General features: G+C 43.5%; 1 long non-coding RNA gene across 1 annotated transcript; it reads left to right on the forward strand.

The window, feature by feature from the left end:
• Positions 1-422: 422 nt before the first annotated feature.
• LOC107975429 (uncharacterized) lies at positions 423-7293 on the forward strand. Its single transcript, XR_001718962.4, has 3 exons — positions 423-509; positions 6163-6228; positions 7214-7293. It is a non-coding gene; the product is annotated as an uncharacterized LOC107975429 (long non-coding RNA).
• The last annotated feature ends 4914 nt before the right edge of the window (positions 7294-12207 follow it).

Here is a 12207-nt window from a genome sequence, read left to right on the forward strand (position 1 = left end):
ATCAAGTTTTTAAAATGTCATATGTTTTTATGACCAACAAACTCTTAGGCTCTCGTTATTATTACAATCATTTCAAGTACGATCAAAGAGGTGTAACATTAATATCATTGGGGAAAGTGCAGAGGAACTAAGAAAAATTTCCTCCTTTGCCAACAATGGTTATGACCTAAGTTATTCCTATAAGATGGATGTATTTACAGAACCTTCGGTTCTATTGATTAGCTCTCAATGAATCTTAACACTGAATTTTATGCTAAAAATTGTTCTTGATATTTACTTGGCTTTTTTCTCTTATTGCCATCTTCAGGTCAATTCAGCCCGCCTGAGATGGCCCCAGAAAGCCACCCACTACCCTGTCCTGAATTCAGGCAATGAGCAACTTGAAATCATACGATGCAGAAGCAAATCTACCACAACAGAAGGAACTGAATTCAAATCAATTAACGCATAACTGATTGGCAACAAATTGAAAAAGATACCAGTTTCACAACCTGATTTTAAAAGACAAGGTAATACGATGCCAATACTGAAACCTAGCACTTGTATTCTTCATAGCCAAGTGACAATAGAGCACATTAGTTCAAGTGGTATGTAACTTGGGATGATTTTTACTGTCATTGCATGGTATGTGATTTTTTTTTTTTTTTTTTTTTTTGAGACGGAGTCTCGCTGTCGCCCAGGCTGGAGTGCAGTGGTGGGATCTCGGCTCACTGCAAGCTCTGCCTCCTGGGTTCACGCCATTCTCCTGCCTCAGCCTCCCGAGTAGCTGGGACTACAGGTGCCCGCCATGATGCCCGGCTAATTTTTTGTATTTTTAGTAGAGACGGGGTTTCACCGTGTTAGCCAGGATAGTCTCGATCTCCTGACCTCGTGATCCGCCCTCCTCGGCCTCCCAAAGTGCTGGGATTACAGGCGTGAGCCACCGCACGCGGCCTATGTGATTTTTTTAAGAACAATTTTCGTAAGCATGCATTACTTTTACAAACAGAAAACTAAAGCTATATTTGTACCAGCCTGGGCAACATGGCAAAACCCTGTCTTTACAGAAAACACAAAAATTAGCCAACCATGGTGGTGCACACCTGTAGTCCCAGCTACTTGGGGGACCGAGGCAGGAGGATACCTGAGCCCTGGAGGTCGGGGCTGCAGTGAGCTGTGTTCATGCCACAGCACTCCAGCCTAGGTGACAAAGTAAGACCCTGTTTCAAAAAAAGAAAAAGCTATATTTATTTTCTAAAATAAGTATTTATTGTTATCCATTGTTGACATAATGGTTTTCTTTATTTGGTAGTTGTTATAGCTTACAGCATGACGGCACCTTGGAGGGTGGCCTAATTGGAGTGCGATCCTGAGCCAGCAGCATCAGTATCACCTAGGAACTTGTTGGAAATGCAGAGTCTCAGGCCCCACCCCAGGTCTGATGAATACATACTGCATTTTAACAACATCCCCAGAAGATTCACTAAAGTTTGAGAAGTACTCGTGTCAATCCAAATCCCTCATTTAACAGAGGAGGGATCAGAGCCAGGGAGGCTGGGTTTGCCTGTCCAGGGTCACACAAGTAACAGGAAGCAGCGCTGAACCAGACTCTGTGTTTAATGATTCTCACCACAGAATTCTTTCCGCTGTATTTCCTAGGATTTCAGATCCAAAGGCAAGGCTGAAACAAAATTCTATTAACATGAAAGAGTAAAAAGAGGATTTCTACTTAAACTCATGATCATTCTACGAAGTGTCATTGAAAGTCCATCTGTAGTACATGCGTTTTGAGTTTATATAGAGAGAGTCAGTTTTACACCCAAAAAATAGCACTGAAATTAGGCAACTATCAGACAAAAGTTGGCAGAAGGTATAGGAGATCTTTTCTCCAGGATCGCTCATTTTATCTTGGTTTAAAGCCAAAGCTATGTCTAGTTCAATGAAACTTAGCTTCAAGATTGATTTGCAAGAGAGGCAGCAGAAAAGAAAAGGATCCCAGCTGGCCTCCGTGTCTCTGTTCTTGCCCCCTCCAGTCTGCTTCTCACCCACAGCCTTTGCAAAAGTCAGTTTTGCAAAACAAAAATGAGAACATGCTGCTCTCCTCTCTAATTTGGGTACCCCGAGAGTCCCCTGTATTCTTATAATAAATTTTACCATTAAGCTAGCTTTGTCATTTGCAACCAGAGTCCTAATTCTTAAGTTTTGGAGACTCACGTTCCTTATACACAAAATTCATGGGTCTAGTTGTGATGTTCAAATGAGACAGAATGTGTGAAGCACCAGAAATAATGTAGAACCTCAAAAAATGACCACTCTTTCCTCCTCCCTTCACCCCATCCATTAATATACAGGTAACTTTCAGATCTATATTTCCAGTTGGCATTTTTTCCCTAAACCTCAGACAGTTATCCAATAACCTGGTAAATATCTTCATTTATCTGTCCTAAAGGAAGCTCAAATTGAACAAGTCCAAAAACAAATCTTTTGGCCCCAACTTGGCCAGTTCTCTGAAGTCCAATTTCCCAACTTTCTAGTTCCACACTGTGGTGCAACTGATGACTTTGAAGTTATCTTCTATTCTTCCCTGTTCCTCTTGCTTCTTTTCCCCCCACCAACCCCTAAAGCATCCTATTAATTCTCTTCCCTCACAGCCCTCAAAGCATCCTGTTAATTCTCTTCTCAAAGATATTTCTCCACAGTCCTCTCCTCTCACCACCACTGCTCCTGGGTTAGTACAGGGCTCCTCTACTCTTGAATGACTTCAAAGAAACCTCTTCTTCTACTTTTTATTTCAGGAGAAAAGTCAAATTATTTAGAATGACATGCAAGACGTTTCATGATCTGGCTCTCTCTCTCTCTCTCTCTCTAGTTTCATCTCTTATCTCTTTCCATACTGTCTGAGTCCGTTTTTCACTGCTATAACCGGTTACTACAGACTGGATCATTTATAAAGAACAGGAGTTTACTTGGCTCACAGTTCTGGAGACTGCGAAGTCCAAGAGCATGGCATTGCATCTGGGAGAGTAAACCCATGGCAAAGGTATCACATTGTAAGGAAGCATGCGCGAGAGACAGAGAGAAAATGAGGACCAAACTTATCCTTTTATCAGTATCCCACTCCCGTGATAGCAAACCCACTCCCTCAAAACAGCATTAATCCATTTGTGAGACCATAGCCCTCATGACCTAATCACCTCTTCAAGGTCCCACCTTCCAGTTGTGTTACATGCCAGTTAAATGTCAACATGAATTTTGGTGGGAATGTTCACATCACAGCACATACTTTTCCAAGGACCACCCTTACCTCACCCCTCATCAGTTAGCTAACCTCCCATAGCCTTTAAGACTAGCTTACCATTCCCTCTAGGAAGCCCATCTCCTGCAAAGATAGTGTTGCCTTGTATCAATCTCTATTAATGCATTTCACACAATGGGATTTAATTGATTGTTTTTATATGTTTATTCCCTACTAGTTTGTGAGGGCAAGATACTTGTTTTCAAAGATCTGGAACAATAGAGTCCAATAAATGCTAATTAAATGAATGAACATTATCACTTGCATCTCTTTTTTTTTTTTTTTTTTTTTTTTTTTTTTTTTTTTTTTGGTGAGACAGGGCCTTTCTCTGTTGCCCAGGCTGGAGTGCAGTGGCACAATCATGGCTCACTGCAGCCTTGATTTCCTCAGCCCAAGCAATCATCCCTCCTCAGCCTCCTGAGTAGCTGGGACTACAAATGTGAGCCAACATGCCTGGCTAATTTTTAAATTTTGTTTTTGTAGAGACGAGGTCTCACCATGTTGCCCAGTCATGTCTCGAACTCCTGGGCTCAAGTGATCCTGCTGCCTTGGCCTCCGAAATTGCTGGGATTACAGGTGTGAGCCACTGCACCCAGCTGTGTCACCTTTTACCAGGGGCAGTTGGGATATTCTCTTTCCACTCCTATAACTCAAATGAGTTTCTTTTAGACATCACTTTTATTCTTGGTTTTTATATATTATACGTACATTTAAGAAAAAGTTTTAAGTCTCCATAAAATCATCTTTCTCCTTTTTCTTTATCACATTCTTTTCTAGTCTTTGTTTATATGCATGCATATTTTATTTAGCTATAATCATAGTGGATATAGAAAATTGTTACCATATTTTTACCTAGCACAACCTAAACACATTAACTTATCAGAATTGTCCTAATTATCTTCTCGATGTTTTTCAAGTATTCTACCTACTTAGCATATAGTATTTTTTTAATTGTCCTCCTGTGGGATATTGCGCGTGGCCAGCCTTCACCTACTGTGGCTCATTCTTCAATGGCACTTGCTTCTATGTAATGGGCACTAAGCACTTTGTGTCAGATATATTTTTTTTTTCTATTTTATAAATGAGGACCTGAAGCTTAGCTTTGTTTAGTCACTTCCTCCAGGTTAGCTAGTAAATATCAGAGGCAGGATTTCAAGTCAAGTGTGCCTAACTCAGAAGATCATATTCTTTACCTCTATAGTACACCACCATGACAACACACACATTTTTCTTCTTTTGGCTAAATTTCTAAGATGAAGTCCCAGAAGAAGAGGGTTTTGTGACTAATTACATGCACTACTGAATGTACCAATACTCGTCACCACTTTGCTAATGCCTTAAAAATGTTTTGAAAATTTTACAATTTTGATGAACATCAATTTTAATTTTTGTACCTTACATGTGAAGTTTAAGGTCTTTCAAAGTGTTTATCTATCTTATCATTTACATTTATTATTGTGTAAAACCTATTCTTATTCTTTACTTATTTATTTATTTATTTATTGGAGATGGAGTCTCACTCTGTCACCCAAGCTAGAGTGCAGCGGTGTGATCTCGACTCACTGCAACCTCCACCTCCTAGCTTCAAGCAATTCTCCTGCCTCAGCCTCCCAAGTAGCTGGGATTACAGGCGCTTGGCACCACGTGCAGCTAATTTTCGTATTTTTAGTAGAGATGGGGTTTCACCATGTTGGCCAGGCTGGTCGTGAACTCCTGACCTCAAGTGATCCACCCACCTTGGCCTCCCAAAGTGCTGGGATGACAGGCACGAGCCACAGCACCCAGCCACCAGCAAACATTAGAAAAGATGGTCAACCTCACTTGAACACATCCATCAGAATGATTCAAATACAGAAGATGAAATACACCAGCTGTGGCAGGAATATGAAGCAACTGGAGTTCACATTTCTGGAGCAAAGAAAAGGAATGCAACTTGTGTGGGAAAGTCATGCAATGGGTTCTCCTAAAGTTGAAGATAGGCATACCTGTGACCTGGCACTTCCACATTTAAGCACACACCATTATAAACAGCACTGGGCCGGGCTCTATGGCTGTTGCCTGTCATCCCAGCCCTTGGGAGGCCAAAGCAGGCAGATCACTTGAGGTCAGGAGTTCAAGACCAACCTGGCCAACATGGCAAAAACCCATCTCTACTAAAAATACAAAGAAAATTAGCTGGGCATTGTGGCGCTTGCCTGTAATCCCAGCTACTCGGGAGGCTGACGCAGGAGAATCGCTTGAACCCAGGAAGCAGAGGTTGTGGTAAGCTGAGATCGTGCCACTGCACTCCAGCCTGGGCGACAGAGCGCAAACAACTGCAAACAAACTGATATTCATAAAAACTAGAACAAGTAAATAAATTGTGGTATACTTATGCTATAAGACACTACTCAGCAATGAAAATGAATAAAACTCAGCTAAATGCAACAACGTGAAAAAATATCACAAATATAATTTGGACCCAAAGAAGCTAGACACCAAAAATTATCACTCTATGATTCCAAGAGAACTTTAAAACTGGGGACAATGAGTCTATGTGTCAAGATAATGTTACAAATCTTTGTGGTTACCTTTGGAGATGCAGGTGGGGTGGGGAGTGGGAGGGGTAGGAAGGGGACTTCGGAGGTGCTGTAATATTCTCCTTCTTGTTTGGGGTCGTCATCACATGCTGTATGCACTTTGGGGAAATTCGTTGATATGTGTACACTTATGGTCTGTGCCCTTTTTTGTATTCATGTGATTTCAATAAAAAAACTAAAAAGAAAAATTATTCACTCCAACTTCTCCATCTGTTGTCCAAGAGAAAACTCTAGTTCTCCCTCCAAAACAACAGATTTTAGTCTCTCCCAGTCCCATACTAATTTTGAAATATATTTCTCTTTATTCAGGTTACCCAGGAATGAAATTGATTCTAGCTTTGGTTTCTGAAAAGGGCTTCAGGAACACTGTCATAGGTAAGCCTGGCCTATGTGATATGATTGGCATACACTATAATAGTTTGCATTTGTTGAGACAACCTTTGCCATCATTCTGTTTTTTTTTTTCACCTGGATCTGTTTGGACACCTTTCCTTATTATAACAATACGTCATATAATTTAGTATTCTTTTTAACAGTAAAAAGTATATTTTATCAAGCCTCTGCTACTTGATACTTGAGATGAAGGCTCACTGCAGTCTCAAACTCCTGAGTTCAAGCAATCCTCCCACCTCAGCCTCCCGAGTAGTTGGGACAACAGGCACACGCCACCACGCCCAGCTAACCATACCTGGCTAATTTTTCTAGTTTTTTTTTGTTTTTTTGTTTTTCTTTTTTTGTAGAGACAAGATCTTGCTATTTTGCCCAGGCTGTTCTCAAACTCCTGGGCTCAATCGATCCCCCCACCTCTGCCTCCCAAAGTGCTAGAATTACAGGCATGAGTCACTACACCTGGCCTGAATTTCTTTCTTTCTTGGGACAATTGTTACATTGTTTTCTTAGAACCCAGCATCTAGGAAATGGGAAGATGTTTGTCTAAATGCATAAACTCAGTTAAAAAATGAATAAGTTCTGAAGACCTGACGTACAGCATGGTGACTACAGTTAATAATGCATTCTATACTTGAAATTTGCTGAGAGTAGATCTTGAGCGTTCTCACCACAAAAATAGGAATTATGTGAGGTGATGGATATATTAACTAACTTGGTTGTGGTAAGCATTTTACAATGTATTCATATATCAAATTTTTTTTGTCAATTATGCCTCAATAAAGCTGAAAAACAACACAAAAACCCAGCAGTCGGCTTAAATCCCAAAGAATTAAATCCCAAAGAATGAGAGTCTCTGCAGTTTATTGTACGCTCACCCTGTTCCGGGAAGAACAAATAGAAACATATGCTAAGTATATTGCGTACGTATTTCATTTGTTTTTGTGTTTCAGAAAGCTATGCTTTGATATAGCATCACTGATTTATGGAAGAGGAAACTGAGGCTCAGAGAGGTTGAGAACTTCCTTCAAGGAGAAGCAGAACTGGACCTAACTGCAGGGCAGTTAGGCCCTAACCCTAAGAAGTTCTCAGAGAGGCTGAGAATTCCTACAATGGTAAGTAGACCTGGACCTAACACCGGGGAAGTTAGACTGTAAAGCCTGTTACCTCGGGCACCATGTTCCCTTCCCTGCTCCACCTTCTCACTAAGTAGATTCAGGGGTTTGTCTCCCTTGCATTTTCTTTTTTTGTCCAGATGCACAAGTCATTTTAGCAAGCAATCTTGATAATTTCCTCTCTTATTTCATCCCCCAAAACATGACATTCCAAGGATCCTCCAGAACTAAAACTGACAACTTCAGAAAATACCTGTGATGGTCAGGCATAGGGGCTCATGCCTGTAATCTCAGCACTTTGGGAGTCTGAGGTGGGCGGATCACTTGAGGTCAGGAGTTCGAGACCAGCCTGGCCAACATGGGAAAACCCTGTCTCTACTAAAAATACAAAAAAATTACCAGGGCACGGTGGCGTGTACCTGCTACTCGGGAGTAGTTCCAGCTACTCGGGAGACTGAGGCAGGGGAATTGCTTGAAGCTGGGAGGTGGAGGTTGCAGTGAGCCGAGATCGCAGCACTGCACTCCAGCCTGGGGGACAGAGCAAGACCCTGTCTCAAAATAAATAAATAAATAAATAAGAAAGAAAGAAAATACCTGTGGTGAGCCAAGTAACCATGCTTGTAGCCCCAGTCGCAGCAAGATTGATTTCAGTGTATTCTGTTGGTGCCTGTGGCTCCCCATGGGTGCCTTGGCTTCTTACCTGTGAATATAGAGCCACAAATCCCAAGAACAAATAGCTGTGACACTGATGACTGGCCTAGAGAAGGCTTGTCTCTGGAAAAGGCTGAGGTGGCTCAGTGGTGAGATGTCACTCTTTCCTGGGGAGTCCACCTAGCTGGAGGTACAGGGCAACCCCTCTTCCAGCTGCATTTAACTGTGAGGGACGGAGGAGGCTGGTGGGGAGAAGAGTCAATGGTTAACTTCTACAGACGATTTCACCCAGTGCCCAGGAAGGAGCAGGTGTTTCCTGCAAGCAGTTAGTTTGCACAAGCCTCATTCATTCATTCATTCATTCCACACACATGTGCCTGCTGGGAGGCAGGCCCTCTTCCGGGAGCCTGGCACTCTTCAGGGAACCCAACAAAGATTCTGGGCATTATGGACTTTCCTTTCTAGTGAGAAGAGACTGAAAACAAAGGACAATTATAATGAAGAAATTGCCTAATAAGTTAGACATTGATATTTATGGAAGAATGAAAAAGAGTTGGGAAGGAGTATCAGAGTCCTGGGAGGTGAGCAGTTTGGAAGGTGAATAGGTCAGTGATGAGGTCAGCGCCGGCCTCACTGAGGTGAGGTTTGAGCAGCGATTTGGGGGCAGACAGGAGCTATCTCCATGATGCACACCGGAGCCAAGAGCATTCCGGGAGGAAGGAAGGAGCCAGGGCCACAGCTCCGCAGCAGGAGCATGCTGGCTGGTGGGAGCACCCAGGAGGCTGCGGGAGAGGGAGTGGTCTGGAGGAAGAGTGGAAGAGTTAAGGTTCCAGAGACCACAGAGTCACAGGGGCTTTGCAGGATGGGGCAAGGACCTTGGGCTTTTACACCGAGTAACATGGGGACCTGCTGCAGGGCGATGGGCTGAAAAGTGACATGGCATGAGAAATGTTTTCAAAGAGTCATTCTGGCTGGCATGCTGAGAAAAAAACCATGTGAGGCACAGGACAATGCAGGGAAAGGAATGGGAGGTGGTTGCGGTGACCAGCAAGAGGCACTATTAGTGTAGCCCAGGAGGACCAAGGACCTCCTGGCAGACTGGATATGGGGTGTGAGAAGAACAGAGTCAAGGCTGAGTGCAAGGCTTGTGGGTGAGCAGCTGGGGGGACGAGACTACCTGTGAGAACGGCAAGGAATTGGGGGAACAATGAGTGTCGTTTTTGACATGTTCAGGTTGAGACACCTATTCATTACCCAAGTGGCGATGTGCTGGAGGCAGCAGGAGTCTGCAGTTTAGGAGAGAGATCTAGGCTAGAGATAAACGTTTTCAGAAGTCACCATAGATGGTATCACCTTGAAACTGAAATCATGGCAGGATTACCTGATGAAACCCAGCATGCCCAGAGACATTTGGACTCAGACAAATAGTCAATACTCTTTAGCATAAGTATGTCTTGTGCAATTTTTACTTATTAACTAAGTAAATATTTGGGGCCATGCAATATTTGGGACATGCTTATGCCATAAAACTCTTTGTCGTTGATCTGAAATTCGATGTCACTATGAATAGGAGGGCTGGATTTTTATTTGCGGATGCTGGCAGTGCTGCCTTGGGACAGAGAGCAGGCAGGGCAGGGGTCTGAGGATGGAAACCCGGGCTCTGCAGCACTCAGAGGAGGGAGAAGAGAAGGAACAAATGAAGGAGTCTGAGTGATGAATGAGGCAGAGAAAATGATCCTAGAGTAGGGCATCTTGGATCCCTGGGTTGGGGGTAAAGAGCGTTACAGAGGAGGCAGTGATCTGCAGGCCTCCAGTCAGACAAGGACTGGAGTTAACTGTCCGATTTGGCAATGGGGAAACCATTGGCCACCCTGACAAGGCAGTTGCCTCCCAATAGCCTGAGCATTTTGGGAGCTCTGTGTTTGCTGCAGCAGGGGCCCGCAATACTCTGAATTAGTTCATCCACACTCAATTGGTAAAAGCATTCAAGGTGAGTTTCACCTTTGTGCTCATTGTAGAATCTTTTTTTTTTTTTTTTTCCAGATAGAGTCTCACTCTGTCACCCAGGCTGGAGTACAGCGGTGCAATCTCGGCTCAGTGAAACCTCCACCTCCCAGGTTCTAGCAATTCTCCTTCCTGAGCCTCCTGAGTAGCTGGGACTACAGGTACATGCTGCCACGCCCAGCTAATTTTTTTGTATTTTAGTAGAGACGGGGTTTCACCATGTTGGCCAGGCTGGTCTCAAACTCCTGAGCTCAGGCAATCCACCTGCCTCGGTCTCCAAAGTGCTAGGATTGCAGGCGTGAGCCACTGCACCTGGCTTTTTTTTTTGAGACAGAGTCTCACTCTGTCACCCAGGATGGTGTGTAGTGGCACAATCTTGGCTCACTGCAACCTCTGCCTCCTGAGTTCAAGCGATTCTCCTCCCTCAGCCTCCTGAGTAGCTGGGATTACAGGCACAAGCCACCACCCCGGCTAATTTTTGTATTTTTAGTAGAGACGGATTTTGTCATGTTGGCCAGGCTGGTCTTGAATTCCTGACCTCAGGTGATCCGCCCACCTCGGCCTCCCAAAGTGCTGAGATTACAGGTGTGAGCCACCGTGCCCCACCTGAATCTTTCCATCTTGAGGAGGCCCTAGGGGAACACAATCAGTGGATTTTTCAATGGATTCACCACTAGCATCCTTCAGAAAAGGGCAGCCTTGCATATGGGTGAGGAATTGAGTAGATAAATGGTAAAGTGCACTGATAAAAATAGGGAACTGGCCGTGCGAGGTGGCTCACACCTGTAATTTCAGCCCTTTGGGAGGCCAAGGTGGATGCATCACTTGAGGTCAGGAGTTCAAGGCCAGCCTGGCCAACATGGTGAAACTGCGTCTCTACTAAAAGTACAAAAATTAGCTGGGCATAATGGCACATGCCTGTAATCCCAGCTACTCAGGAGGCTGAGGCAGGAGAATCGCTTGAACCCGGGAAGGGAAGGTTGCAGTGACCTGAGATTGCACCATTACACTCCAGCCTGGGTGACACAGCAAGACTACAAAAAAAAAAAAAAATTAGGAAACTGACTGACGATAAAACTGGAGGAGTTTCCCACAGGGAGCAGCAGAAGTGAGGCCCATCTGGAAACTGGAGTTTGCAAGAGCAGGAGGAGCTGGAGGTGCCCACCACCTACAACACACCAGAGCCACCTTCCAAAGCTCAAATCCCACATCTATTTTTCTGGAAAAAGTAAGCATTGTTGGTACCACTTGAATCTTCTACTTCTTTTAAAATATAGTTGTATCCGGCCAGGCGCAGTGGCTCACGCCTGTCATCCCAGCACTTTGGGAGGCTGAGGTGGGCAGATCACTTGAGATCAGGAGTTCAAGACCAGCCTGGCCAACATAGCGAAACCCCGTGTCTACTAAACGTACAAAAAAATTAGCTGGGCATGGTGGCATGCGCCTGTAAATCCAGCTACTCGGGAGGCTGGGGCAGGAGAATTGCTTGAACCTGGGAGGCGGAGGTTGCAGTGAGCCAAGCTCCCGCCACTGCACTTCAGCCTGAGTGACGGAGTGAGACTCTGTCTCAAAAAAAGAAAAGAAAGAAAAGAAAATTAGCCTGGGAGCACATATGTACACAACTGCAAATTATCTACTTGCCTTTAAAAAACACGTTTACTCTCACAACGTTGTGACTACTATAGAATCCATGTACTTAATTAAGTCTAAATTCATTTGGTTATCATGAGTTATCCCCCTAAAAAACTCAATGACATAACTTTGAAAAATAATTTGCATAGAGCTCTATAAGCAAATTATTACATGACTATTTATGAAAGCGTTTTGTGTATTGCACATTTAATCAGAAAGGGGTGTCTGGTTAACTGTGCTGCTGGTTCTTCACAAAAATAATGTTTGGTCAAACACAGTGGCTCTCACCTGTAATCCCAGCACTTTCGGTGGCCAAGGCAGGAGCATCGCTTGAGCCCAGGAGTTTGACACCAGCCTGAGCAACATAGTGAGAGTCTGTCTCTACAAAATAAAATGTAATTAAAAATAATTATTATTGACTTAAATGGAAAATATTACATATTTATAAATTGTTTGTGAAAACTTACTTATTCTGGTACTGAAGCTAATGTGTCTAATGTATGCTTTCCAATGTTCTGTGATTTTTTTTGAAATAAGTATTATTTACTCTTTGTTATCTGCCTAA

Source organism: Pan troglodytes, chromosome 5 (assembly GCF_028858775.2).
Source record: "Pan troglodytes isolate AG18354 chromosome 5, NHGRI_mPanTro3-v2.0_pri, whole genome shotgun sequence".
Taxonomy (NCBI): Eukaryota; Metazoa; Chordata; class Mammalia; order Primates; family Hominidae; genus Pan; species Pan troglodytes.